This window comes from Zootoca vivipara, chromosome 13 (assembly GCF_965207765.1).
Source record: "Zootoca vivipara chromosome 13, rZooViv2.hap1.1, whole genome shotgun sequence".
Lineage (NCBI taxonomy): Eukaryota > Metazoa > Chordata > Lepidosauria > Squamata > Lacertidae > Zootoca > Zootoca vivipara.
Window position 1 is genome coordinate 18,425,811 of NC_142596.1, and position 26,004 is coordinate 18,451,814.

A 26,004-nucleotide genomic window follows, 5' to 3' on the forward strand; every position below is an offset into this window, starting at 1 on the left:
ATTGGAATGGCTGCTTATCCCAAATTAATTGGCTGAGGCTACTTCATCATTTCTAAAAAAGCAAAAGTGAGGCAGGCTAGAGCTGCGGAAATCTGCCTTGGATTGGACGGCTGGTGGTTTCTCCTTTGCTACCCGCAATCCTAGCTATTCCAAGGAAGCTTAAAGCACACACACCCATTACATAATTGGCAGTCCATTACATACCCTCCAACATTTCTCCAATGAAAATAAGGACATCCTTTTCCGTAATAAAAATAATTTTATTATTTATACCCTGCCCCTCTGACTGGGTTGCTTCCAGCATATATAAAAACATAATAAAACATTAAATGTTAAAAAAACCAAAAACCCTTCCCTATACATTGGTACCTTGGTTTTTGAGCATCCCAGAAGCTGAACATTTTGTAACCCAAACGCCAAAAACCCGGAAGTGAATGACTTTGAGCATGCCTCGGAAGTCGAACGGCCTCCCCCTTGGTAGAGTCCCGAGCCGTCAGGGGATGGGGGCAGCTACACCGCTTTGCTGGTGGCCTTCCCCCTTTGTTTTGACAGCTCGGGACTTGGGGGAGAGTCACAGGTGGACATCTAGCCCCCGCATGTGGCTAGCCCCGCCCCCGGGTGCAGTGCACTGCTCCAGGGGCCGGAGCACCTAGCTCCACCTCTGCGATTACGTTCAACAACCGAAGTACCACTTCCGTCCCTTTCCTGCCTTCAAATGTCTTCCAAAGGTTGCATAGTTACTTATCTCCTTGGCTCAGGGGTCGCATAACTCTATAGCCTCCAAGGTTTCTGTGATGAAAATAGGGACGTCCTAAGGAAAAGCAGGGTCAAATTAGAAACCATGATGGCTTCTGTAAATCCAGGACTGTCCCTGGAAAATAGAGATACTTGGGAGGTCTGAATATAAATGGCAGCCTCTTGTGGGTTTCCTGGAGGCCTCTGGTTGGCTAGTGTTGTATGGAGAGCCTCTTCAAGCTGATCCATCAGGGTTCTCCCCTTGATCTTACAAGTTGCTGTAATACATGGGAACATCGCCTTCATTATGCGAGCTTTGAAACAACATATTGCTCCTTTTGCCGCCGAGCCCCTCTGGGCAAGGGACAGATATTTGTCTTTCCTTTCCTTTCCTAAATGGCTATTATGGGGGCTTAATAAATAAGCACAGTTTCTGGAATGCCCGGCCTGTTTTTGGGGCCTGCGGTATCGCAGAGCATTCTTGTGTGGGCGTGAGCGAGATGCTGCTGCTTTCTCAAGACAAACACATCCGTCATCCCTGCGCTCAGTGATAGCTCAGGGACACTGGAGCCTGTCGCTGTGCAGAGGAGGAATGCTGAGTGGGAAGCCAGGGTTATCGGGGGCGCTGTTTGAGAATTGCAGTGGGATCTTTAACAGGGCATGGTACCTGGTGTTGCTTTTCCTCCAGAGGATCATCTCCCCTGATCAGTATGCAGTTCGCGGAGCTCTTCTTGCACAGGCAGGTTGAAGATCCAGCCAGTAAGAGAGCCTTCAGGTGTTTATTGCTGCTCCCAGGAATGGCAAAGTGGCTGTGGCTCAGTGGGAGAGCACGTGCTTTACATACACAAGGTCCTTGGTTCGATACCTGCTGTTTCCAGGTAGGGATGGGAAAGGCGGCTGTCTGCACACCCAGGGGGAACTGCTGTCCATAGGCCAACCTTCCCCAACCTTTTGATTTTTTTTGGGGGGGGGGGACTTTTATTCACATTATTAACAACCCAAAAGTGCAGGGTATTACATCAGACTATATACAAAGCAAGCAAACAATAAATAATAAGAGGGGAAATAGGGTTACGCACCAATATAAATCAAGGCATCCATATTAGCCAAGCACAGTGAAATGTGGGGCCTGACTTTAGTTTTGAGACTCAAAACCCAGAAGGTGGCTGCTGTCTCATGACATTTTCGTTGATCTCAATAGAGGTATTGCCCAGCTGTTGGTTTTAGAATCCTCTCCCCCTGAGCATGTTTAGAAAACAGAGAGGGATGCAAAACAGTCACTGAAACTCAAGCGCTCCGTTCACCATCTCCAGCAAAGCTCTTCCAAACTTTCTGTCCAATACGCACTTCCTTTTACCCAGGGCATACTAGTTCTATAACAAAATGCACCCCACTTTGGGAAAGGCCTTTTGAGGGGTTGGATATGGCAACAAGCAAATATGTCAATTTTGGTTTCTCATTGTTTCCATCCTAAGTTCAGTTCTCCACATTTCCACAACAACTTCCAATTTTTTAATTTTTTAAAAAAAATCCTCATGAAAAATACCACCTGCATTTCACCCCTAAAAGTGTCGGATCAAACAGTAACCATCTACATTGGTAAATGGCTTGTCCATTTGTTCTCTATGTGTTTGGACACCTCTTGAGATATCCTCTCCAAATTTGTCATGAAGGTTCCCAAGGTGGGGCAGCAGAATTTTGAATCAAGATGGCTGACTTTGGCATGCTTTTTGATGTAGTGGGTGAAAACTACATGGAATTGGACACCTCAGAATATATCATCACCTCATTTGCCAGGTCTTTACCATGTCTGGTGTGGTGGTTCCGACTTGCACTAACTTGGATGGCTATGAAGATATCATTGGGTGGGATGGATACAACCTGCACCGATTGGGATACCTCTTCAAATATTGTCGCCAAACTTGGCACAAGCGTTCTCGGGGTGGAGGCGGCAGTCTTCATTTATATTTGGATGCCAGACACCATGTTGAATCAAGATCAGGGGTCAGCAAACTTTTTCAGCAGGGGGCCGGTCCACTGACCCTCAGACCTTGTAGGGGGCTGGACTATATTTTGAAAAAAAATATGAATGAATTTCTATGCCCCACGAATAACCCAGAGATGCATTTTTTTAAAAGGACACATTCATGTAAAAACACCAGGCAGGTCCCACAAATAAGCCAGAGATCCATTTTAAATAAAAGGACACATTCTACTAATGGAAAAACATGCTGATTCCCGGACCTTCCGTGGGCCGGATTTAGAAGGTGATTGGGCCACATCCGGCCCCCGGGCCTTAGTTTGGGGACTCCTGATCAAGATGGCCAATCAAATTGATTCAGGGCCAGGCCAGGTGTCCCCCAGGTCAGTGTGTGTGTGTGTGTGTGTGTGTGTGTGTGTGTGTGTGTGTGTGTGTGTTCACATAGCTCCACACCTCACGAATTACACTATTCATTTAAAAATCAATATTATTATTTTTTCTTCAAATTCCTGGGCAGTGCTGGGTATTCCCAGCTAGTACCCCTATAAATGGTCAGCACATAAGGGCCCTTAGACCTGACATACCTTCAAATCAGTGTTCAAAACTCCCATTGTTCTAGGCACTTTTTGCAACAGAGAATTTCATTAGTGCGAGCAGTTTCTGAGCTCTGGGCACAATAAGCTCTGCGCCTAAGATTTCAAAATAAAACTGCAGAGTGGAAGGAAAGGAGGACTTTTTTCTGCCTCCCCACTTCCAGCTACTCTCCAAAGACTAGAGAAGAGATCCTCTTAAGGATATTAGGGGGGGGTGGGCGGGCAGGGGAAGGACTGGACCATGTGAAGAACGAACATAATATTTTAGCTGCAGTTCTTTGATTTCCAGCTTTGTATTCCTTGTTATAAAAAACGTGCCTAGGCATTCAGTTGTTGCACCCTAAACCTAGGTTTAGGGTGCCATTTAGCTCCTAGCTTTCGTATCTGTTTCTAACAACACTGCTTCAGATAGAGGTTGACCTTTCAAATAGAGGAGTGTAAACAGTAAAGTAGGACGCTTAGCCACTCTAAAGTTGGTTTGAATCCAGATATTTTGTATGTATGTGTGTGTATGGGCGTGCACACACACACACACACACACACACACACACACAATTCAGTTTTGCCAAATTATTTTCAGAGGAGATGCAAGAGCCAAAAGTTTGGAAAGTGTTGACTTAACCCTGGAGGCTAATGAGCTGGCTGTTGCTCAGAAGACGGGAGAAGAGAAATTTACTGTATTCAGCTTCCGCAGCCATTGAGAAAGCAAGTGGATGGGACTGAAGTTTTGGTCAAGCCCCCGTCAGCATGGGCCTGATATGCCACCCCATGTTAACAGAAACCAGTAACAAATGCTTGGCTTGACTCGGAGGAAACTGGATTGATCTCCACACTCCCCCCCCCTCCACCACTATTGCTGTTGCGAGCTGTTGAATGAGCCGCCCCAAGGCCCCGGGAGAGTGTTGGCTGTGTGTGAGGTGTGAAACAATGTCTCCATTCATTAACGAAATGAGCTTCCTTTCTCTTATGACTTTTTTGGATTCCTCCGGCGCTTCCCATTATCGCTCTCCCTCCCCTCCAAAATAACTGACTTTGCAAATTTTGGCAGCGGAGCAAAATGGGGGGGGGGAGGGTTTGGATAGCTGCTTCAGAATCGTTTTGGTTTCCTTCTCCTTTTGATTCATCCCTCCTTCTCCCTGGCTTGGCCTGGTGCCGATTCTGCCCGTTGGTGCCTGCTGTTGCCACGGCAACTCTGGATGTGTCTTTTTAGATCAGTGACATCACCGGGCATCCCAAACAACCGAGGGACTGTGCTCTGGTATTGAGACTTTTGGTTCGTGGCAGTGTCGGCCATTGTTTGGCTCTTGAAACTTCCCCTTCCCCTTGTTCTGCTCCTCTTGTCCGGCTGTTGTCCGTTCTTGGCTTGCCTCTTCCCTTCCCCTCCCCTCACTTTTCATGCCAGGATACATGTAACACTAGGAAGCATGGAGCAGAAAAACAACAACTCTCCCTTGTCCACAACACTGCGAGGAAATGCCATGTGAGGGGCAAGGGCCATGCCAGGGCCAAGTCAAATCTAGACGGCAGGATGGGTGTCTTATTCACACCATACAGTCAAAAGTCAGGCATCTCCAAACTGCGGCCCTCCAGATGTTTTGGGACTACAGCTCCCATCATCCCTAGCTAACAGGACCAGTGGTCAGGGATGATGGGAATTGTAGTCTCAAAAACATCTGGAGGGCCAAATTTGCCTATGTCTGGTCAAAGTGTTATGATACTACTTTAAACAGCCATGGGTTCTCCCCAGATAATTCAAAGAGCTGCAGTTTGGTAAATGTGCTGAGCAGGGGAGCCAGCTTGAATAAAATATTGGAGAGGCCCAGGGAAGCCCCGTCAATCACAAGATGGAGTGCACACATACCATTGGAATGGCAATGCCCGTCAACTTGGGGAGTGCCCCCCCCCAAATATTTTATGGGGGGCGAAGGGACCTCAGCCCCTAGGAGTTAGCTCCTATGGCATTGAGAGTTGTTAAGAGACTCCTATTCCCCACACAGAGCTAAAAATTACAAGAGTTTCCTGGGGAGAGGAATTGGTGGATAAACCACTCTGAGATTATAGCTCTGTGAGGAGGGAAGCTTATGGGGGGCACATTTGGTCTATGGGGCAGAGTTCCCCCATCCCTACTATCAATTAATATCATTTTAATCATCCAAGTGTTCCTTTCCATTCTGAGATTCTGGCGTTTGGTGAGAATGGTGCTAGCAGTTTCTCTTTCCTTTCACTGTCCTGCAGTTCCCAGGATTCCCTGGAGCAAAGGAATGGCTGTTTAAACCAATTTGTGCCCCCCTCTCTCTTTTTTTAAAAAAGAGAAGCAAGAACTTCCAGCACAATGTTGTATGTGTTTATTCAGAAGTAAGTACCACTGTGTTCAGTAAGGCATATTTTCTAGGCTTGCAGCCTTAACCACAGGGTTAAAGGGAGCATCTTCTAAAAATGTTCTCGAATATTGTACTTTGCTTTGGAGATTCTAGCTGGGAATGAACAGGTTTGGAACCCCAGTGGGATTTTTTGGGATGGTGGAGTAAAATGCCATAGTGGTGATTTAGGGGTGGTGGAGGAGAATGTTTGGGGTATCCTGGGAATACCCTATTTTTATAGCGCTGAGGGGGAAATGAATTGCATTATTATTTTTTCTGATCATATTTAAGTATGCTACCCACTTTCCAAGGAGCTCAGGGCATCCATGAGACTAAGTGTGGGGTTGCCAGAGAAAGGCAGAGCAAGAGGGAGAAAAAAGATGGAGCAAAGGATGTGAGCCTCATCTTGTATAGTAGGTCTTCTGGTGGTACGCTCACAGCAAGAAGTGAAGTTACAGGGAACCAGGCAGAAGGCCTTCTTGGTAGTGGCACCCACCCTGTGGAACACCCTCCTTTCAGATGTCAAGGAGATTAAGAACTACGTAACTTTTAGAAGACATCTGAAGGAAGCCCTGTATTGGGAAGGTTTTAATGTTTCATGCTTTGTTATATTTTTTATATTCTGTAAGCTGCCCAGAGTGGTTGGGGAAACCCAGCCAAATGGGTGGAATATAAATAATAAAATGATGATGATTTTTATTAGTGCTTTTTTCTAAAAAAAATTTTTTAGGTGCACTCTCATTTTTCTACTCAGATTGAAATACTGCCCCGCAATGAGGCCAACTTAGATTCACAAAATGTTTAGGGGTATGCATACCCCTTCGTACCCCCAGAAAAAAAGCACTGCTTATGATGATGTTGAAGGTGGACACATGGGCGCGACTGAGGACAGACTGAAATTGGTGGGGCACTGCCTCATTTGCCCCAAGGAACCAACCTCCACTTTCTGTATTCCAGCCACACAAAAGTCAGAGATTCCTCTTCCACCTCTTCATTCTCCTCCCATGCAATATCACAACTCAAGGACACATTCCACTAAAAGCACTTGAGGCTACACAGCAGGGTCAATGGGTGTGAGTCCCAGGTGAAGGCAATGTGATCTGAGGGCCAGCTAGAGAGGCATGGGGGGCCATATTGAGTCTCTGGGCCTCAGTTCCCTTCTGCTAGGCCAGCCCATTCTGTTCTTAGTCTATTCCCTATTCTAGGTGAAGTAATAGAGATTTTGCTTAAACTCATAGGGAGAGTTTCTTGGCTGAGTGAGGATTTGAACCCAGAACTCCTTGCTTCCTGCCCATTATGCTGTTCACTACCCGGTAGTGCCACTCAAGATATTAAAACAATAGCAGGCACTGCGCTTGACTAAAGCTGTAAAAATGCCAAGGAGCAGATCAAAGTTCAAGGGAAGCACTAAAATACCTTGTGTCTGGTTTGGAATACTTAACAGTCTCCTTCTACTTTTGGGACAAAGGAGGAGGCATATCTGTGCTATATTTAGGGAGTGTTTTAACAGGAACTCTGGGGAGTAAAATAAAAATGTTGTTTGGGAGGAGTGAGATGGAAGCTTTGTAAGGAGAGAGAAAAGAAGGGGAGGGGGAAAAAAGATGGCAAGAGCTTTGCAAGAATTCCTACCGCTGAGGAATTGCTTGCTCGCAATTTTCTCTTTCCTTTTCTGCTGGCACGTTTGATGATGATTAAATGTGTTAACTTGTAAAACACTTAATATGCACAAGGCACTGTACATTAATTAAAAACAATAACAAGAGCGGTCTTGGAAATAAATTCACCTTCATGCTGCCATGTTAGTCATTTCTGGCTTGAGTGAGTGAATGTGAGAGGAAAAAACCCTGAATTTCAGAAAGCTTCCTATCTAGTCACCTTGATGAGATTTTTAATTCACCCCAGGCGACCAGGCGACTGGCTGTTTAGAAGCTTGCCCTGAGCCAAGTTATAACACCCTTAATAAAGACAGATATCTTGTTTTGGCACTGAAGCTTCCAAAGAAACATTATCAAATGCAGGGAATCCGAAGGCTGTCTCTCTGAATTGCTGTTAGCATCACAGGTTGTAACTGACGGTCCCTGGATTTGTCTATCTACCTCCGTCATTTGACAGATGATAACAGGTATGCTTGTTTCCAGATTAAGCAGGCTGATGGTTTCTAGGAAAGGGGTTGAGTGTGCCCTCTTTCTGCAGGTTTGCTGGCAGACTTATGATTTATTAACTGAGGTGTGAAGATTTCATTGCTGTGAAGGAATCCCTTCTTTTTAAAAAATATTTAGGGAGATCTGAGCAGGGTTTTTGGTGGTGGGAAAGGAGAGAATTGGGAGTGGTTCTCTATACGAGGAACCCAAATCTGTCTTGGGCCAGGCCTGCTTCATTTTTTTATTTAAGCATCCAGGTTTTATGGATATTTCTACTGTTTATTGTTTCCTCTTAGGAAAAGTCCTCCAGCTCCCAGATCATGTTCATATATTTAGGCCTCTTTGGGCCATAACAATTTGGGAATCAAGGGGTGTTTGCTGTTTCCTTTGGCCCCAGCCCCTCCTTGCAAAAGTTCAGATGATGCCGTTTCCCTGTGAATCTTGCTGTCCGATGAACAAACTGTCTTCATTTAGATGATTGATTGCATGTCTAGCATTTAATTCTGGCATCCGCTCCAGCCTGTTGGCTGAGCTTAACTCAAAAAGATGGACCTCGACCAAAATCAGAGCAGGGTCAAACCGTCGGGGCTTGGAGGCCTGCTCAAAACAGCCAGACACATTTCATGGAGCTCTTTGCCGGGGTCTTGTGGAGGTCTGAGCTGTGTTGGGGAGGGGAGAGACTGGCACCCCTCCATCCCCAACCGGGCACCTCGGCCCAGTTGGTCACGCTTTATAAAACCCTGAAGAAGTCAAAGTGAGCAGAGAAGTGAATGAAAAATATTGGGGGGCCTCCACACATGTTCTGCGGGAGCAGGAAAGAAGGCTGAGAAAGATCACCATCATCTCTCCCATGGGTCGGCAAACTAAGGCCCGCGGGCCGGATCAGGCCCAATTGCCTTCTAGATCCAGCCGCGGACGGTCCGGGAATCCAGTCAGCCAGCATAGCGTGTGTGCGCGCACGATGGTTTTTGCGACTCAGCCAGGCTTGGGGGTCAAAAGTGAGGTGGGCGGCTGCTCAAGACAAGCCCATTCTCCACCCGTCGTGCATGTGCAGCAATCTTTTCTTCCGGGGTGAGGGGTGGGGAAGAGGGAAAAGGAGCCACAGTTCGGATTTCCACCATGGAGCTGCCGGCGACTGACCTCAGGAAGGGCAGTTGCAGCGGCAGGGGCTCAGAGGCGCCTCGGGAGCGATACCCGCCAGTGTCTGTGGCAGCGGTGCTCCCCACCAAAGCAAGCGGTGAGTGCCTGGGCGGCTGCACTCCAAAACAGTTCTGCGCTCTGCTGGGGAAGCTGCTCATTAGCTACACGGTGCGAGCCATGGAAAGGTAAATAGCCATCTCTGCCTCGTCTTCCCTCACGTGGGGAAAATAACATTTTTGTTTGAGCGGTGCCGGCCTGACTTAGCGTGGCCAATGGCTTTTCCCTTCACCCATGCATGCGCACATGCTCTCCAGGGCTCACAGGAATGGCACGCTTACCTCAGCCCCCCACCCCCACCCCGCCTTACGAGAGAAAGAATAACTGTCAATGCATAAAATTCAAAGGATGCAGCGTGGGTGTATGAGGGAACACCCCCCCCCCCAAAAAAAAACCACATTTGGGCAACGTTGGGGTTGGTCCCAATAAAGGGTTTTGCCAAAAATGCTGGTCATAATCATGGCAACATATAGTTCGCCCCGCCCCCCCAAGGTCTGAGGGACAGTGGACCGGCCCCCTGCTGAAAAAGTTTCCTGACCCCTGATCCAATTCCAGCATTGACATGACATCGGGCATTGTCACATTTAGTAGGTTTGTGTGTGTGTGTGTGTGTACGTGACGGAGGACATGGGTAAAGGAAGGTTCGAATAGCTCTGACTTGTGGGAAGGCAGCTCCAGGAAACACAGGAAGATGGAGAGATGGAGGGGGAGAGTGAAACCTGCGAAGAGGGTGTAGAGTCTGCCGTCACCGTTAACATTCTCTGGTGCTCAGAGATGCAGATTGCAAATGGGAGTTTGGGAGGCTTTCTTCCTTCACAGTTTGTATATATAGGTTAGAGGTGTAGAAGGAAGTGGGAGGGGAGGCCATCAACTTGGTCTCTGTGTTTTGCAGTTTAAGTAGGAGGGAGCGGGCGGTGGAAGCTTGCACAAGGGAAGAAAAACACAACCAATTTTGTTCTCAAGTGCCACCAATGTGCAACCATGTTGCAGAGAAGTTGCGGCTTACTGATCATAGCAAAAGGGTCAGGATGTCTGGAGCTTCAGCAGCAAAAACCACAAATGGAGAGGGGTGGAAATGAGGCAGGAGGAGGGATCTAAACTCCTTCCCTTCCCCAAAGAACAAATATTTTGTTCTGCTTTATTGCATTCATACTCCAAGGTGGCTCTCCCATCTCCTGCATAGATGACCCTTTGGGTCACTGCCAAATCTACAGTTATAAGATTCTATACTCCCCACAACAACCCTGTAAGGTAGGTTAGGCTGGGAGGTGGTGGCTGGCTCAAGGTCACCCAGTGAGCTTCGTGGCCAACTGGGGATTTGAACCCCAGTCTTCCAGGTCCTAGTCTGACACTCTAACCACTACAGCATCCTGGCTGTTACAAAGGCCCTTAGTTCCCTTTGCCAATGCTGCTGCACATGGAGAAGGGCCACACTTAAGTGGCAGAGGATTTCCTTTGCATGCCAGAAGGTCCCAGGTTCAATCCTGCAATTACATATGCAGGTAGCACTGGGAATGTCCTCTAAATGAAACCTTGGAGAGTCACTGCTAGTCATCGTAGACAATAGGGCTGGCCGAAACCTGGTTTTCACCATCACAATATATCATCAGCTCAACATTGTGATACACATGTCTGAAATAATGATGAAACTACATAGAGGTGAATGGGGTGATGTCCTGCCAACTGCTACTACTTAGGAGTCTAAAACCGATACATTTTCACTTACATTTAACATTTTGTTAAAACTGTTATTTTAGAGAACAGAGCAACGGGGGGGAGGGGGGCAGGACTCATGAGAGAAGCAATGTCCAGCTTCTCAGTTTCCCCCACGTCACAATTGTTTACATAGCACACACAAACATTGTGATCCATGATATATTGCCAGGTCAAATATTATGAAACAGTTATCACAATGTTGAATGCAAACTGGTTATATTGATATTTCACCCAATCCTAGTAGACAATGCTGAGGTCGATGGACCAATGTTCTGACAGTATGAGGCAGATCCCTATGTTTCTATGCACTGCTATGCAGATAATATAAAAAAAATCTGACCAGTGAACAGGAGCATGGCTGTCACTGTGGGTGTAAGAGGTCCTGGGCTCAGTTCCTAAATAAAGCCCTGCCTGAGACTAGAGGAAAGTGGAGGAGAAGGCACAGCTTTATAAACTGGGCAGAAGAGTTGTAGCTCCATGTTGGAACACATGAGATGCATGCAAAAAAGCCCCCCAAGTTCAGTCCATATCCTCTCCAATTAAGACTGGGACAGATGTAGGAACACAGTCTCTTTCCCTACTGGCTGTTTGTGACCTCCAAATCATGAGACTACAACCTGATTTCAGCAGGTGTAGCTTGTAGGAGCCCAGCCGTTTCCTCTTTAGCACCTTGGCACCTTAGAGGATGAGGCCAGTAGACAATACTGAGATGGATGGACCAGTGGGCCCAGGCTCATATTAAGACAGCTCCCTATGCTGTTATGCTAGTACATGAGAAGAACATGCTGGATCAAGCCAGATGCCCCAATGGGAATCATAGAAACATAGAATTGTAGAGTTGGAAGGGACCCTGAGGATCATCTATTTCAACCCCCATCAATGCAGGAATATGCAGCTGCCCCATACGGGGATCAAACCTGCAACCTTGGCATTATCAGCACCACACTCCAACCAACTGAGCTATCCATTGGACTGCAACGGGAAGCCCGCAAACAGGACCTGAGCACAACAGCTCTCTCCCTACTTGTGATTTCCCGCAACTGGTATTCAGGGCCGTACTACCTCTGACAATGGAGGGTAGAACATTGCCATCAGGGTAAGTAGTCCCTGTTTTCAAGCCACATCGCTTCCTCTTGGAACATTCTGCTGCTGCTGCTGCAAAGCTCACAGCTGCAAGAAACATCCATGCAACTCCTCTTGAGCAAATAGGTCAAGCTATTCTTTGAAATGAGAGGCAGGGCTCATTACTCAGAAGCAAACCTGGCTTGTGATGAGGGGTTGTGCCATTTTTTCTACATCAGTGATAACACTCACACCTGAACTTGAAAACAGGGGGAATGCTTCTTACCAGCTCTGCTTTGAATGCAGGTCACACCCATCTGCCGGAGATGGGTTTTGTGTCCCAGGAATGTGTGGGCCAAGAGAGGGAAAGAGGAAGTCAGTTGAATTGGGTCACAGAGAGTAGCCAGAGATTTTGCTGGCAAGAAGAGAACCTGGGTGTGGTCATGAGGCTGCCACTGCCATTGGGGGGGGGGCATGTCGGGGGAGAAGGGAATGATGCCGTGATGCTTGCCAGTGTCCCTGATTCTTCCATTTCCAACCTGTGCTGTTTGTAATTAAATGCTCACTCTTGCAAAAGGCGCATTAGTCATTGGTTTCACAGCACAAGACCTTGGAACTGACTCCCACTTAGGAGAACACCTTTGGTTGGTGCTGACCTTTAAAGCCCTAAACAGCCTTGGCGATGTATACCTGAAGGAGTGTCTCCACCACCATCACCCAGCCCAGACAATGAGATCCAGCTCTGAGGGTCTTCTCCCTCACTTCCATTTGTGTTTCCCAGCAACCGGTTTTCAGAGACATACCCAATGGTAGAGGTGAGACATAGCTGTCCTGGCTAGTAGCCATTGAGAGACTGGCAGAAATGGGAGTTTTAAACTCAATACAACAGCCAGACAATTAAGCAGGACTTGTTGTCACTACTCCAGCCAATACTGGCTTCTGCTAAAGAGGTGTCAGAACATTATTAACTGCCCCCCCCCCCCAAGCAGGCAGCTTGCATGTCTGAGTGTTGATTTGTCAGAGGCTAGTTCCCCGCCTCCTTTGTGTAACCTAGGAACACGTTAGCACACATGCCAGATTCAGGGTTTCCAGCCTAATGAAACATGAACAGGTTTATGGTAATTGCTTCTAATCCAGAGCATATGCTGTCGAAGCACAGCTGAGAAAGTTCTTGTAAGCAACAGCAGAGAAACTGTCACTTTCGGCTGCAAGGGATCACTTTGCCAACGATCCGGGTGAAAGCTCACCACCCACTGAGCTGAGTGCAGCAGCAGTGGCAACAATAAAGTTGGGTATGTAAAGAGAATGGCAAAGAAGTGCACCCCATTTGCTGCATCAAGGGAGAGATATCCACTCCGTGTAGTGGAGGTAAAAGCTTAGGAAAGAAGGAAATTGGACACTCCTGATGCTCACTTCTTCTCGCTGTAAATCATCTCCACTCTTAGGAACCGTTAGCTACTTTATGCCATGTCAGGTCAACAGATCCTCTAGCTCAGTAGCCCAGGTTAAATGCACAGCTTCTCCAGGTAGGGCTGGGAGAGAGTCCCTGTCTCAAACCCTGGAGAGCTGCTGCCAGTCAGTGCAAAAATACTGGGCTTGATGGACTGTTGACCTGACTTGGCAGAAGGCACCTTCCTCTGTTATTGTGAGGTTCCTTTCCCTGCTCTATGTGGCTAGTTGTCTTGTATCAAGAGCTCCCGTTCCATATTTCTGTGCAAATTTCAGGAATGTCTACTCAGTCCCTTGGATTCCCTCTGCCCCACATATGGTTTCCATTGCCTTGGTGGAAATTACTGATATCTGTGACATATCTGCAAGTTTGAATTGCTGTCTCATTCCATCTCCTGCTCTCTGTGCTACAATTCCTCTCCCTAATTGCTTTCTGAGCAGGCTCTCCAAATCTGGAAAGAGGTGAAGATTTGCAAGTACAGAGCGAACTGTGTCACAAATGCTATGTTTTTATGATCATTACCTTGACAAATCACAATTATACCCTATGGTTATGCTGATAATTACCAGGCTTCATTTGTGTGTGGTGGTGGTTCTTTTTTTTAAAAAATGGCAACCTTAATTTATCCTCTAAATGCGGAAACTTTCCTAATACAGTATGGCTATTTCTGTTCATCAGTTGTGTGCGGAACAGGGTATGTGAAAAGGCAAATATTTGATCCTTCATTGCCCTGTTACTGGAGAGAAAGCATAGCCCCTCAAAACTCTTTATGACACAGCAGCTCCTTTTTCATTTTCAGTTACTGAATTTTATGACTTCCCATATTGAAGGTATTCAGTTCTTCGTGCCTGTAGTTACTAAAATATATATTTCCATAAAGTCCAGTCACAAATTATTTATGGCTTCTCAGAAAGTAATGATGAGTGCTTGTCTACGTCATCCCCATCCCCCCCCCCGACTGCCCATTCAAGTCTGCATCAGAAATAATTCAAAGGAACGGGATAATTTTGCTAAATACTTTCCTGAAGATTTGTAAAAAACAAAAACAAAACCTTCAGCAATAAAATAATTCAGGGTCTGAATCTGAGCTCTGTGCTGAGCAGGCCTTGCACCCTATGGCAGAGGAAGAATCCTTTGGCCCATGAGCCAGTCGTGTCCCACCAGGGGGGGGGGGCATACAAATTTCATTTCCTCAAACCACACCCACCTGCTCAATCAGCTGACATCACTCATGGCATTGTTTGCTGAGTGGGCGCATGGGGTTAATTGAATTGGCTGCATTTGCCTGTTCCCAGCTGGGATTTACATAGAATTCCCTGCTAAAATGTGCGTGTGAGTGTGGGAGGGAACTATACTTTAGCAGCAACTTGCATCTGACATCATTGTGATGTCAGGTAATTAACAGGTGGGTGGCCCCACCCACTTGTCAACTTTGCCCCACATTGCCAATCCTAATATGATCCAGCTCATGGAGCCAACAAATCCCCACGCTTGTCCTATGAGGTATCCTTCCTTTCCCCTAACTCAGGCATCCCCAAACTGCGGCCCTCCAGATGTTTTGGCCGACAACTCCCATGATCCCTAGCTAACAGGACCAATGGTCAGGGATGATGGGAACTGTAGTCCAAAACATCTGGAGGGCTGAAGTTTGGGGGTTCCTGCCCTAACTGTTTAGTAGCCAGAAGAACTAATGGAAGTTGTTGCAGTACCACTGGGAATCACAGGTTGTAGTACCAAAAATCTCTGGGAAATGCCATGCCCACGGATGCTGGGAGCTGTAGGAAATGCACTCCTAGAGCTACCACAGTTTCTAAGCTCCATTAGACAATAAGGAAGGGAAATACTGGTTTTATTTTATTTATTTTTTATAAATTTTTCTATTGAAAAGAACAAATACCAAAACCAAACAATTTATACATTTTACATCCAATTACATTTTATCCCTTTTCCCTCCCCCCTCCCCCCCCTCGGGCTTTCCCAAGCTCCCTTTCCTGGTTTCTCTGTTAATATTATCTCTGCATATTTTAACGCCATACATATCACTCCAATATATGTTCCTATTTTACTAATATAAAGAACAATTGTGTAATGTTTATTCAAACCCTGCCAGCGACTCCAAGTCTCTTTGTTGGTTTTTCAAATAGTTTGTAAATAGCTCCTGTTCTGCCTTAAAATCCCGATTGTCCTTTTCTCGCAGCTTATATGTTAACTTTGCCAGTTCTGCGTATCCCATCCATTTTTCTTGCCATTGTTCTTTCGTTGGTAGTTCTTCCTTCTTCCACCCTTGTGCTAATAAAACTCTTGTAGCATACAAAAACAATTTCTTTACCTTCTTTGGCAGATCTTGTCCTAAAATTCCTAATAAAAATGCTTCCGGGTTTTTTTTAATAAATGTCCTTTTAAACATTTTTAAAAAATTCATTATAAATCATTTCCCAATACTTTTCAACTTCTCTACATTCCCACCACATATGGTAAAAAGTCCCTTCTTTTTCTTTACATTTCCAACAGGGAAGTATTGGTTTTAAAGGGAATATGGATCCACGTAGAAGACCAGGTCTTCAAAGGGGTCCCCGTTGGATCTAGACCCGAGCAACCAAATACCTGAAGTTTTGGACTCCAGCACTACCAGAATCTCCTCTAAAATAAAATTTAAAAATCAATTTCCCCTAATACAATCGATGGATGCGAGGGCACCCCATTGATTGCCATCATTGATTTGACTGACTTGGCTCTCTAGGTGGGTCTCCCCTTCCTCCCTTACTTCTCTGAGCATCCAACATTTACTCTGTACTTACCAGAGATTCCTTATTGGCATGCAGAGGGGTCTGCCGTGGTGCTTCGCAGCAAGGTAGTGTTTCAGAAAGGCATCATCACCAATACAGAGCAGCAGGTTGGGGATAAGCTTGGGTTTGTTGTCATTCCAGTAGGAAGGAACATGCCAGGCCTTGCTCATTTATTCTTTGTCACAGTCGTTGCCTTTGATCCCCAGTCCCTGAGCTGAACAAACCTCTGATTCCTGACTCTCTCTCCCAGGCAAATGTATTTGAAAATTGAAAGGGAAACCTGTTCAGCAGAGACAGAGAACATCTGGGCCACATTAGCCTGTGTAAAACAATCTTTTCAGCTGTCAACGATGTGTTCAGGTTTATAGCATTTGGGGCGGGGGGCGAGGAGGAGAAGCCCAGTGTAAACTCCGTTGTGTTGTGTAAAAGCCATGGACGTGTGTCTCAGTGCTTTTCTTCACCTTTTGATCCAGCAGTGCTGAGGTTGTTAACAGTTGCAGGAAGGTTGTGTTAGATGAGAAATGCATCCCGCTGTTTTGCAACCACAGTTTAGGTGCAGACGGGTGTAACAAATTTTGGACTGCAGGGGCTCATTTTGAGAATCAACCGTCCTGAGATTGAGCTTAGGTATGGACCTGGCAATTAAGGATGGATAAATCTCTCAATTTCAGTTTTCTCTGTGTTGCATTTTTCCCCAGTCTTAAATTCTATACTCCACATTTCAGAAGGATTTGCAATTTTTAAAATAACAAAATAACTCATTAATGTTATTACGAAATTTATTGTGATTTTCTCGTAATACATACATTTTGAATGCAGCTTTGATTCATTTTTGCAAGGCATCTCGCTCAATATAATAAATTATTGCAAGTTTATTTCATTAACATACACATTTTAAATGCACAATTTCCCTTAATATATGCATTTTAATACACATTGTTTGCTTTGAAAATTGGAGAAGTGTGAATGTCAAAGGTTTGAGTATTGGTTCAAGAAGTGTGAATTAGATTCTTATTAATAAAGCCAACAAAACTGAACTACGGTGGTACCTCGGTTTAAGTACACAATTGGTTCCGGAAGTCTGTACTTAACCTGAAGCGTATTTAACCTAAAGTGAAATTTTCCATTGAAAGTAATGGAAAGTGGATTAATCCGTTCCAGACGGTCCGTGGAGTACTTAAACTGAAGCGTACTTAACCTGAAGCAAACTTTCCCACTGAAAGTAATGGAAAGTGGATTAAACTGTTCCAGACGGGTCCGCTGAGTACTCAACCTGAAGCGTACTTAACCCGAGGTATGCGTGTAATTGGTTCCGGAAGTCCATATTTAACCTGAAGCGTACTTAACCTGAAGCGAACTTTCCCATTGAAAGTAATGGAAAATAGATTAATCCATTCCAGACGAGGCTGCAGAGTACTTAAACTGAAAATACTCAAACTGAGGCATACTTAAACCGAGGTTTGACTGTAGTCCAGGCACCCCCAAACTTTGGCCCTCCAGATGTTTTGGACTACAATTCCCATCTTCCCCGACCACTGGTCCTGTTAGCTAGGGATCATGGGAGTTGTAGGCCAAAACATCTGGAGGGCCGCAGTTTGGAGATGCCTGCTGTAGTCCTTATGGATTTATGCAGAGCCAAAAGTTGTTGGTTTGGGTTTATGCCCCATTCCTCTTTAAGAACACTAGTCCTGCAAGAGCAGGTCAATTGCCCATCTAGTCCATCTCGCAGTGATGCTCCTGGGAAACCCAGAAGCAGAATCTCAGTGCAACAGCACTCTCCCCATTTGTGATTCCCAGCACATTGCCTGCCATAGTGGATGTAGAACATAGACATTATGGCACGTAGCCATTGATGGACCTTTTCCTCCATGGATGTGTATAATCTTCTTCTAAAATCATTCAATTTAGTAGCCATCACTATGTCTTGTGGTAGCAAATTTAACTGATTAAATATGTTTTGTGAAGATGTATCTTCTTGCCTCTGTCCTGAATCTTCTTCCAACATTCAGGTTCATTAGATGTTCCTGACTTTTAGTAATATGGCAGAGCATAAGCATAAGAGCATTTCCTCAGTTGTGTTCCCTGACTATTAATTATTTCCTGGATCCCACTCCTCATAAATTGCATTTTAAGCTAGAAGCGTCCTAAAATTAATTTTGGAACTGGAGAATATGCAGTTTGTCCACAGTGTCAGTTCTTTTCATTCATTTGCTTCTTCCTTGCCTCGCTCCAAACTTATCAATGCACACGTGCATCAATAAATCACTGTGGAGAATAAAATGCATATTAGAGATTAATTTGGAAAACCACTAGTCGAGGAGGAGGGAAGTCTTAGGCTGAAAAAGCCAAATGATTTTATATTTTGTATACAAGATGGATGTTTTGATGGAAAATATATGGAAAAACCAATAAAAATTATTATATAAAAAATAAAATAAAATAAAAAATTACTGTGCAAAAAGAGCCATTATAGGATTGGATGTGCAATTGTAACAGAATTAATTTCTGTGTACTTTTCTTGATGTGCTCCTCCATGTTTGTGAACCCCTTGTATAGAAAGTATGTTGATGCAATAAGTTATACAATTATAGCAAAAATTGCTTGTTTTTGTGTGGTGGGGGGCATTGTTTTATAAGCATAACAAGGGGAGGTAAACGAGAGAAAGGAACCAAAAGGTTCCACAAACTGCATTATGCAGATTTCTCTCTACACCAGTGGTTCTCAAAGGGTGTGGCACATCACGCTGATGTAGCAGGAGAGGAGAGGACGGCAAATGTGGCAGGAAGATTCAAGGACACAAAGAAACATTTAAACATTTCAGTGTAGTATAGTATCAAAATAATATTTTTTTATTTGCAGAATTTGCAGCTTTATTGTTTTATAGTTTCTGGATATACCATGTTCATATTATAAAGTAGTTGTGTTCTCTGTTATAAATCAAGCACAGCTAGGAGTTATCTCTTTTTGTTTTTCAGTGGATTTCTTATCAATAAAAAAATTGCTCAGGGCCACATTTTATTCTGAAATGAAAAGCAAACCAGAGAACAGAGAATTTTTAAGAACTTGGTTCCACTTGGCACTTAGGTGCTGCTAATTCCAAACTCCAAGTACCAAGGAAGAATTAAGGTGAGAAAATTTGGGGAGGGTCCTTAGAGGAATTACCAGAGTGGAAATTGCCAATGTTTGCTTTTTCATCCCATGCTTGCAATGGAAATCACCTCAGTGAATATGATTGCTAATCGCTGCTGCTGTTGTTTTCTGTCTGCCAACAATAGGTAATCCCACATCTCTTTGCATTATGTATTCCATTACATTGAAATGAATAGGCTGGAATAATGTAATGGCAATGCAATTTACGTAATTAATTACATAAATTATGCAAGTTATGTAATTTTTGGCGCGGCAGACAATGAGATGCATAACACCGTTTTTGGAAGAAGATGAACTGCAGCAGGAAACAGTGCTGCATATGACAAATACAGGGCAGGACAGAAAATGATGTCTTCTAAACAGATGTATTTCCCGCAAGCGATATGACAGGGTATGGTACTTGACTTTGACTGATAAACCTGCACAACGCTGTAGAACGATGCATGAAGAAACAGAACAAGATACTTTTGATGCTGATTCATTTAAGTTTATTTTTTTTATTAACTGTCACCCGGAGGAACATAATTTCCCTGTAACTCATACATCTTTTAGGATTGCTTATTTAACACAACATGCTGCTAATTCCCCCCTGCCCTATGCATATCATGACTGTATTTCACTTTGTATCTGGTGACCAATACTCATTATTTGTTGTTTGTATTGTTTAATGTTATTTTTAAATTACACACACACACACAAACACAGTGGTACCTCTGGTTAAGAACTTAATTCATTCTGGAGGTCTGTTCTTAACCTCAAACTGTTCTTAACCTGAGGTACCCCTTTAGCTAATGGGGCCGCCGCGCCACCGTCACACTATTTCTGTTCTCATCCTGAAGCAAAGTTCTTAACCCGAGGTACTATTTCTGGGTTAGCGGAGTCTGTAACCTGAAGCGTCTGTAACCCGAGGTAGAGGTAGAGGTAAAGGGACCCCTGACCATTAGGTCCTGTTGTGACCGACTCTGGGGTTGCGGCACTCATCTCACATTATTGGCCGAGGGAGCCACCGTACAGCTTCCAGGTCATGTGGCCAGCATGCCAAATCCGCTTCTGGCGAACCAGAGCAGCACACAGAAATGCTGTTTACCTTCCCGCTGTTGCAGTACCTATTTATCTACTTGTACTTTGATGTGCTTTCGAACTGCTAGGTTGGCAGGAGCTGGGGCCGAGCAATGGGAGCTCACCCCGTCACAGGGATTCGAACCGCCGACCTTCTAATCGGCAAGCCCTAGGCTCAGTGGTTTAACCTGAGGTACCACTGTGTGTGTGTGTGTGTGTGTGTGTGTGTGTAATATCAATGCATTTTTACATTCATACCAGTAACTTCAGGCAGGGCACTGCCAAGAATACCATTTGCCCCAGAGACTCTCTTACTTTATTCTAGAAACTAGGTTTTTAGTGTCGTAACTGAAATTAGCTGGGCACCTGATGTTCAAGTGCTTACCAAAGAAGTTTTTGTTTAAGGCTTCCCCTGAGGTATAACCCAATCATTTACAGAATGTCAGTTGTACATCAGCAGACATTGTTCTTAGAGCGTGGACAGATGTTCTTATTGTTTTTAGAGGTTGTTCAAATGATCTTCCTTTTCGTTTAGAGTGTGGTTTTTTGTGTTTTATTCTGTTGTTATCTTGTATGCTGCTTCAGTGGCGTTTTGTGCCTCAGAACACCCTATAAATTCATTAAAATAATAGCAAACCTGCAGAAGGGAGGGACTGTAGCTCAGTTGTACAACACTTGCTTGTCTTGCAGAAGGTCCCAGATCCAGCGCTCAGGATCTCCAGATAGGACCGGGAATGACTTCAGTCCAAAACAATGAAGAGCTGCTGTCAGATAGTGAAGACCAACTTCCACCATCCTTGACTGTTGGCCATGCTAACTGGGGTTAATGGGGATTGGCATCCAACAATGTCTGGAGGGCCACAGATTCATCATTATTACTGAGCTAGGTGTCCCAAGGCAGCTTCTGATGTCTCTAGTCTTGCCTCTGCAAGGCTGTTTTCCCTGTAAAAACTGGGAACTAGAAGATGCAGTTTTGCACAGATGAAGCTTTGGGCAAGAGGAGGGTGATTAACCCTTCAGGCAGGAGAAGGGTTCTTTCCCACCCACGTCTCCCCTCTACCAGTGGCTTTTACCCTTGTTCTGATCCTCATGCCAGTAGTTCAGGTCTTCATTACCCTCACTTAGGAACTATAAAGCTGGAGGCATTTTCTCTCTCTCTCTCCAGAAAGAAACATAAAATAACAAATGAGACCATTTCACTAGCAGACAAAGTGACCTCTCTGAGACTCATTGCTTTGGGCCCTTTTGACACCGTGTAATTATCATGTCACCATTAATATAATTAACTTAGTTGAATTTTTAAGAGAAGCCTGTTTTGGTGTTCCTGGTATTTCAGAGTTCTTGCTAGAACTGTTAAGACAGCATATACTAAACAAAAAGGGGAAAAAAGGTTTCATTTCATCCAGGTGGGAGGCGAGAATGGATTTAGTTTTTTAAAAGTTCCATTAGCATAATTTCAATTTATTTTTTCAGTGGATTTTTGTGTGTGCAAGGATCATGATGTTCACTTTGAAATTCAAGATACAAAAATGAGAGAGAGAGGGAGAGAGAGAGAGGGAGAGAGAGAGAGAGAGAGAGAGAGAGAGGGAGGGAGGGAGGGAGGGAGGGAGGGAGGGAGAGAGAGAATTCTTAAAGAATAGGTAGCACTGATATGCCATTCAGTCATTGCAACCACAGCCCTATAAGGTAGATCAGCTTTATTATCTCTTCATTGCAATTGGAGAGGCTGATGCTCAGTGTAGCTTTCCTAAGCCCATTCAATGAGCTCATGGACGAGCTTCTCATCTCACCATCTTAGATACTGCAGAGCATCAACTCTGCAGCAGATTCTGCTTTCTCCAACCTTTGCTTGTGTGATGCTCCTTGTCATCTAAATTAATTCTGGTCCCAGTGCAACCCTGTGTCTGGCAAATAGTGTGAATTGACAGGCCCTTCTCAGTATTCCACCTCTTAGGGGAGATCTATTATGCAGTAACAGCTGATAGGACCTCCTCTGTTGTGGCACCCTTCTTTGGATTTCCTTCCTTTCTGAGATACAGCTGGTGCTGACTCATTTTGCTTTACAGCACCAGCTAAAACACAGTTATTTACCCAAACTTTACTTTTGGAAAGGATCAATACGCACCTTGGGATTTGTATTAGTAGGCTGCTCTGCAGTTTTAGTGCAATTTAAATTTACCTGCTCATATGCTTACCTTCTATATTCTGTTTGGTTTAGTAAGTTTTAGCAGGCCCCGCCTTTCGATCATGTGATTGATGAATGGCTAGCAAATAAACTATTGCAGTGGCCATAGGGATAGTGCATTACAATCCACTGTCAGCAGAAACAGATTTGCTGTTTAAGCATGTTTGCAGAATAGATAGAAATTCAGGGGCGGGGGCTGTTGTTGTTTTGCGCTGGCCACAAATGGGACTCTGTGGGGCAGAAACGTCCTGCAGGTATCTCCATTTGGCCCACCACACCCACCCTCATGCATGACATCAGGAGTGGGGAAGGTAAGAGAGTGGCTTTGGAGTTCTTTGGATTTAGCAAGACATGCTCCCCCCATATTTCCTCTTCACACCACAGAAGGTGGAAGCTCACCTTGCTGAATCCAAAGAGCAGGAGCTTTGGAGTTGTGTGTGCAAAGGGCTTTCAAACAGAACCCCCCCCACACACACTTTGGCTCACCAGAGGTGGAGGAAATAAAAATTTGGCCATTTGGCAAGAAAGAAAAGCTTCCCTGCCCCTGATCTATAGGTTAAGGGTGGAATTTCAGCACCTTGGAGAGTTCCTTCCCAAGAGTGTTCAGCTCTTTCATGTGATTAGACTAGAGCAGGGTTATACTGGCTGGCCCCTCCCCTTCCACTGAGTCCTTGTGCACTGGTAGCGTGAGGTTGAATCATCTGGAGCAGAGCCCCTTGCATTTCTGGAGGTGTCCCCCCCAAATAGTTTTCAAACCCTTATTGTTTATGTCTCTAAACCTGTATAGGCCTAGTTCACGGACCTTCACGGGTAGTCATCCTGTAACATGTGGATGAAGGTGCTTCTGGTGACAGAGACATGATGAAAGGGGTGGAATGAGCTAGTATACTCCCCCATTGTGCAAGAAGGACAATGCCTGGGTAGAACTAATGTCTGGAACTCAACTGAGACATTTAATTTGTTTTGGGCCAGTTTGCTTCCCCCAAGCACAAGCCTAGATCCAAGCACCAAGCCCATAGTCTAGAACTGTATGACCACTCATCTTGCAAACTGTGCATTGCCTATGCTGGTATATAGATATAAAAAATATGAGGATTTTGGGGGTAGGAATCTACACTAGCAATCTCATGCTCCTCCTGCGGTTTGGACCCTGTGTTGGTGTCTAGAGCCATTATACCATTGGCCTTCTGTGTCAAACTGACATCTCCACCATTCACATGTTGGGTGAGCATCTTCTCTGCCTGGATCAATCCTCTAGCATAAAATGACATGTCGGTGTTTTCAATCATCTGTTGTACCCCACTGAGGTTTAAAACAGTTTTATTCCTGGGTGTGTTTCATTGGGAAGGCGTATTGGTTGAATTCACCAATGGCTCTCTTTTCTGGCTGGGTGGGTGTATGATAAGTGAAATCAAACAATATTCTACAACACTGAAATACAGAACACCATTAGTGTGAATGGGGAAGCACTGCAAACTGGCATTGTGCAAAAACAACAACAACAGCAACAACAACCCTGTTTGTCTATTTCTTAACAGTTTCAATCATCTGCAAAAAGAGGCATCTATTTTTTTTTTGTCTCAGCCTTATTCTTGGGGCATGGGAGCATTTCATTCAAAGGTTAGCCCCAGCAGGATTTTGAGCTTCCTCTACTGTTGTGCACATGCATTTATTTCTGGTAAACATTTATCCAGCATACTGTAGCCTCCCTGGCTGCCTTTGTTTCATGATCTGAAAAGCTGCATGGGAGAAGTCAGCCTCGTTATGGCTCCATCTGCACCATATATTTAATGCACCATAGCTTCCCCCAAAGGATTGTGGGAGCTGTATTGTGTTAAGATTGCTGAGAGTTGTTAGGAGAACCATACTCTCCTTCCAGAGCTGCAGTTCTCAGAGTGGTTCAGCATGCAATCCCACTTACCAGGGAACTCTAGGAAATGTAGCCCTGTGTGTGTGTGGGGGGGGATAGGGACCTCTGAACAACTCTCAACAACCTTAAGAAACTACAGTTCCCAGGATTCTTTGGGTGAAGCTATGACTGTTAAAGTGGCAGCCTTAAATATATAGTGCAGATAGGGCCTATGTCAGGCATCCCCAAACTTCAGCCCTCCAGATGTTTTGGACTACAATTCCCATCTTCCCCGACCACTGGTCCTGTTAGCTAGGGATCATGGGAGTTGTAGGCCAAAACATCTAGAGGGCCGCAGTTTGGGGATGCCTGGCCTATGTCTAGCCTTGAGTTTTAATTGAAACGCAGGCACCCAGGAAGGCTGCAGTATGCAGGCCGCTGTTGAGAAGATTTGTAAAAAGAAAGGGCAATTGCAGGGGCCGCTCAGTCACCTCAAAAGAAAGGTAATTGCATAGAAACCCCTGCACCCCACCTATAAGAATTTCTCCCCCAAAAAATCTCCCTTTTGATAATTTCTGAATGCAACTTCTTTCCTCATTAATTTATAGAGAATGTTTTTTTGGGGGGTGGAATAAATGCAAGGGAAGGATTTTTTTTGGCACAGCACTACTGTGAGCTGGGAGAGACCTCTCGGAAAACAAACTATTTTATTTTCCCTGAATGCTCAATGAGAGAGCTCATAAATATTGAACTGATTTCAAATTAAGCTGAGGGAAAGTCACCCCTCATTAAAATTAATACGGCTCAGCCCTGCCATTGTCAGTTAGGGTAAAATAGCCAGGCAGGAGTGAAGGTTGTTTTATGCTGAACTTGCAAATGGGGCCAGGCTAAAGGGCTTCGTGAGCCAGAGTTTGCTCCCAGTTGCCAGTCCTTGCCATAGACTTATCTATGAAGATGTCAGATTTTGAATATTGCATACCAATGTCAGCCAGCCAAAGTGATTCAGTGGATAGAGATCTGGATGTGGTCCCATGAGGTCAGGGTTTGATTCCCTCTCAATGTGTTTTTCGCACTGGATCGCCTTGGCTAAGTCGCTCTGCCAGTTTCAATTCCTCACATATAAATTGGGAGCAATTGTTGCCCTCTTCACACCCTGCACTTGTTGCAAAGATGAATGGCAGACACAAAGGAGATATATATATATATATATATATATATATATATATATATATATATATATATATGCACTATATAAATGATGATTGAAAATGGTCTTGAATCAAGGCTCTTCTTACTGAATTTATGAGTCTTGTTTCATTGTGACTCTTACAGAAATGTTTCAAGTTGAATTACTGATTTTTTGCTGTGCGGATGTCAGCGCAGGTATCTCCTCTTCCCTCCCTGCCTCTTTTCCATTGACATTCCCATTTCCCCCCAGTTTTGAGATCTTTGGAAGCTGCGCTTTTCAGGTAGATAGATAAAGTTCAGATTGGAGATTCTAGTTTGGCAACATGGATGTATTTATGTTAGTAACGCTGCAATTGTAGTCCCGCTTAGCTGGGAGTAAGCCCCATTGAATTCAATAGGTCTTTCTCCTGAGTAGGCATGGTTAGGGTTGTGCTGCAAATCCTCTCTTTCAGACCCCCCCCCCCCAAAAGGAGCATAGACCTGCACTGCCATTCTACAATGCTGGTGGTTTTTTTTTTTTTTGCTTAATTTTTTAGAGATTCAGTTAGTGTT

At 44.7% G+C, this 26,004-nt stretch overlaps 1 protein-coding gene across 4 annotated transcripts in view; it reads left to right on the forward strand.

Moving 5' to 3' along the window:
• Positions 1–26,004, forward strand: part of NTRK3 (neurotrophic receptor tyrosine kinase 3) — a 406,625-nt gene that overhangs the window by 71,524 nt on the left and 309,097 nt on the right. The window contains exon 1 of one of the 4 annotated variants that reach the window (XM_060282685.2): positions 12,949–13,077. The exons of the other annotated variants lie outside the window; for them this stretch is intronic. The gene's annotated coding sequence lies outside the window, so the exon portion shown is untranslated. Of the gene's footprint in view, positions 1–12,948; positions 13,078–26,004 lie in introns of those variants that run through there. 4 annotated transcript variants of the gene reach the window in all.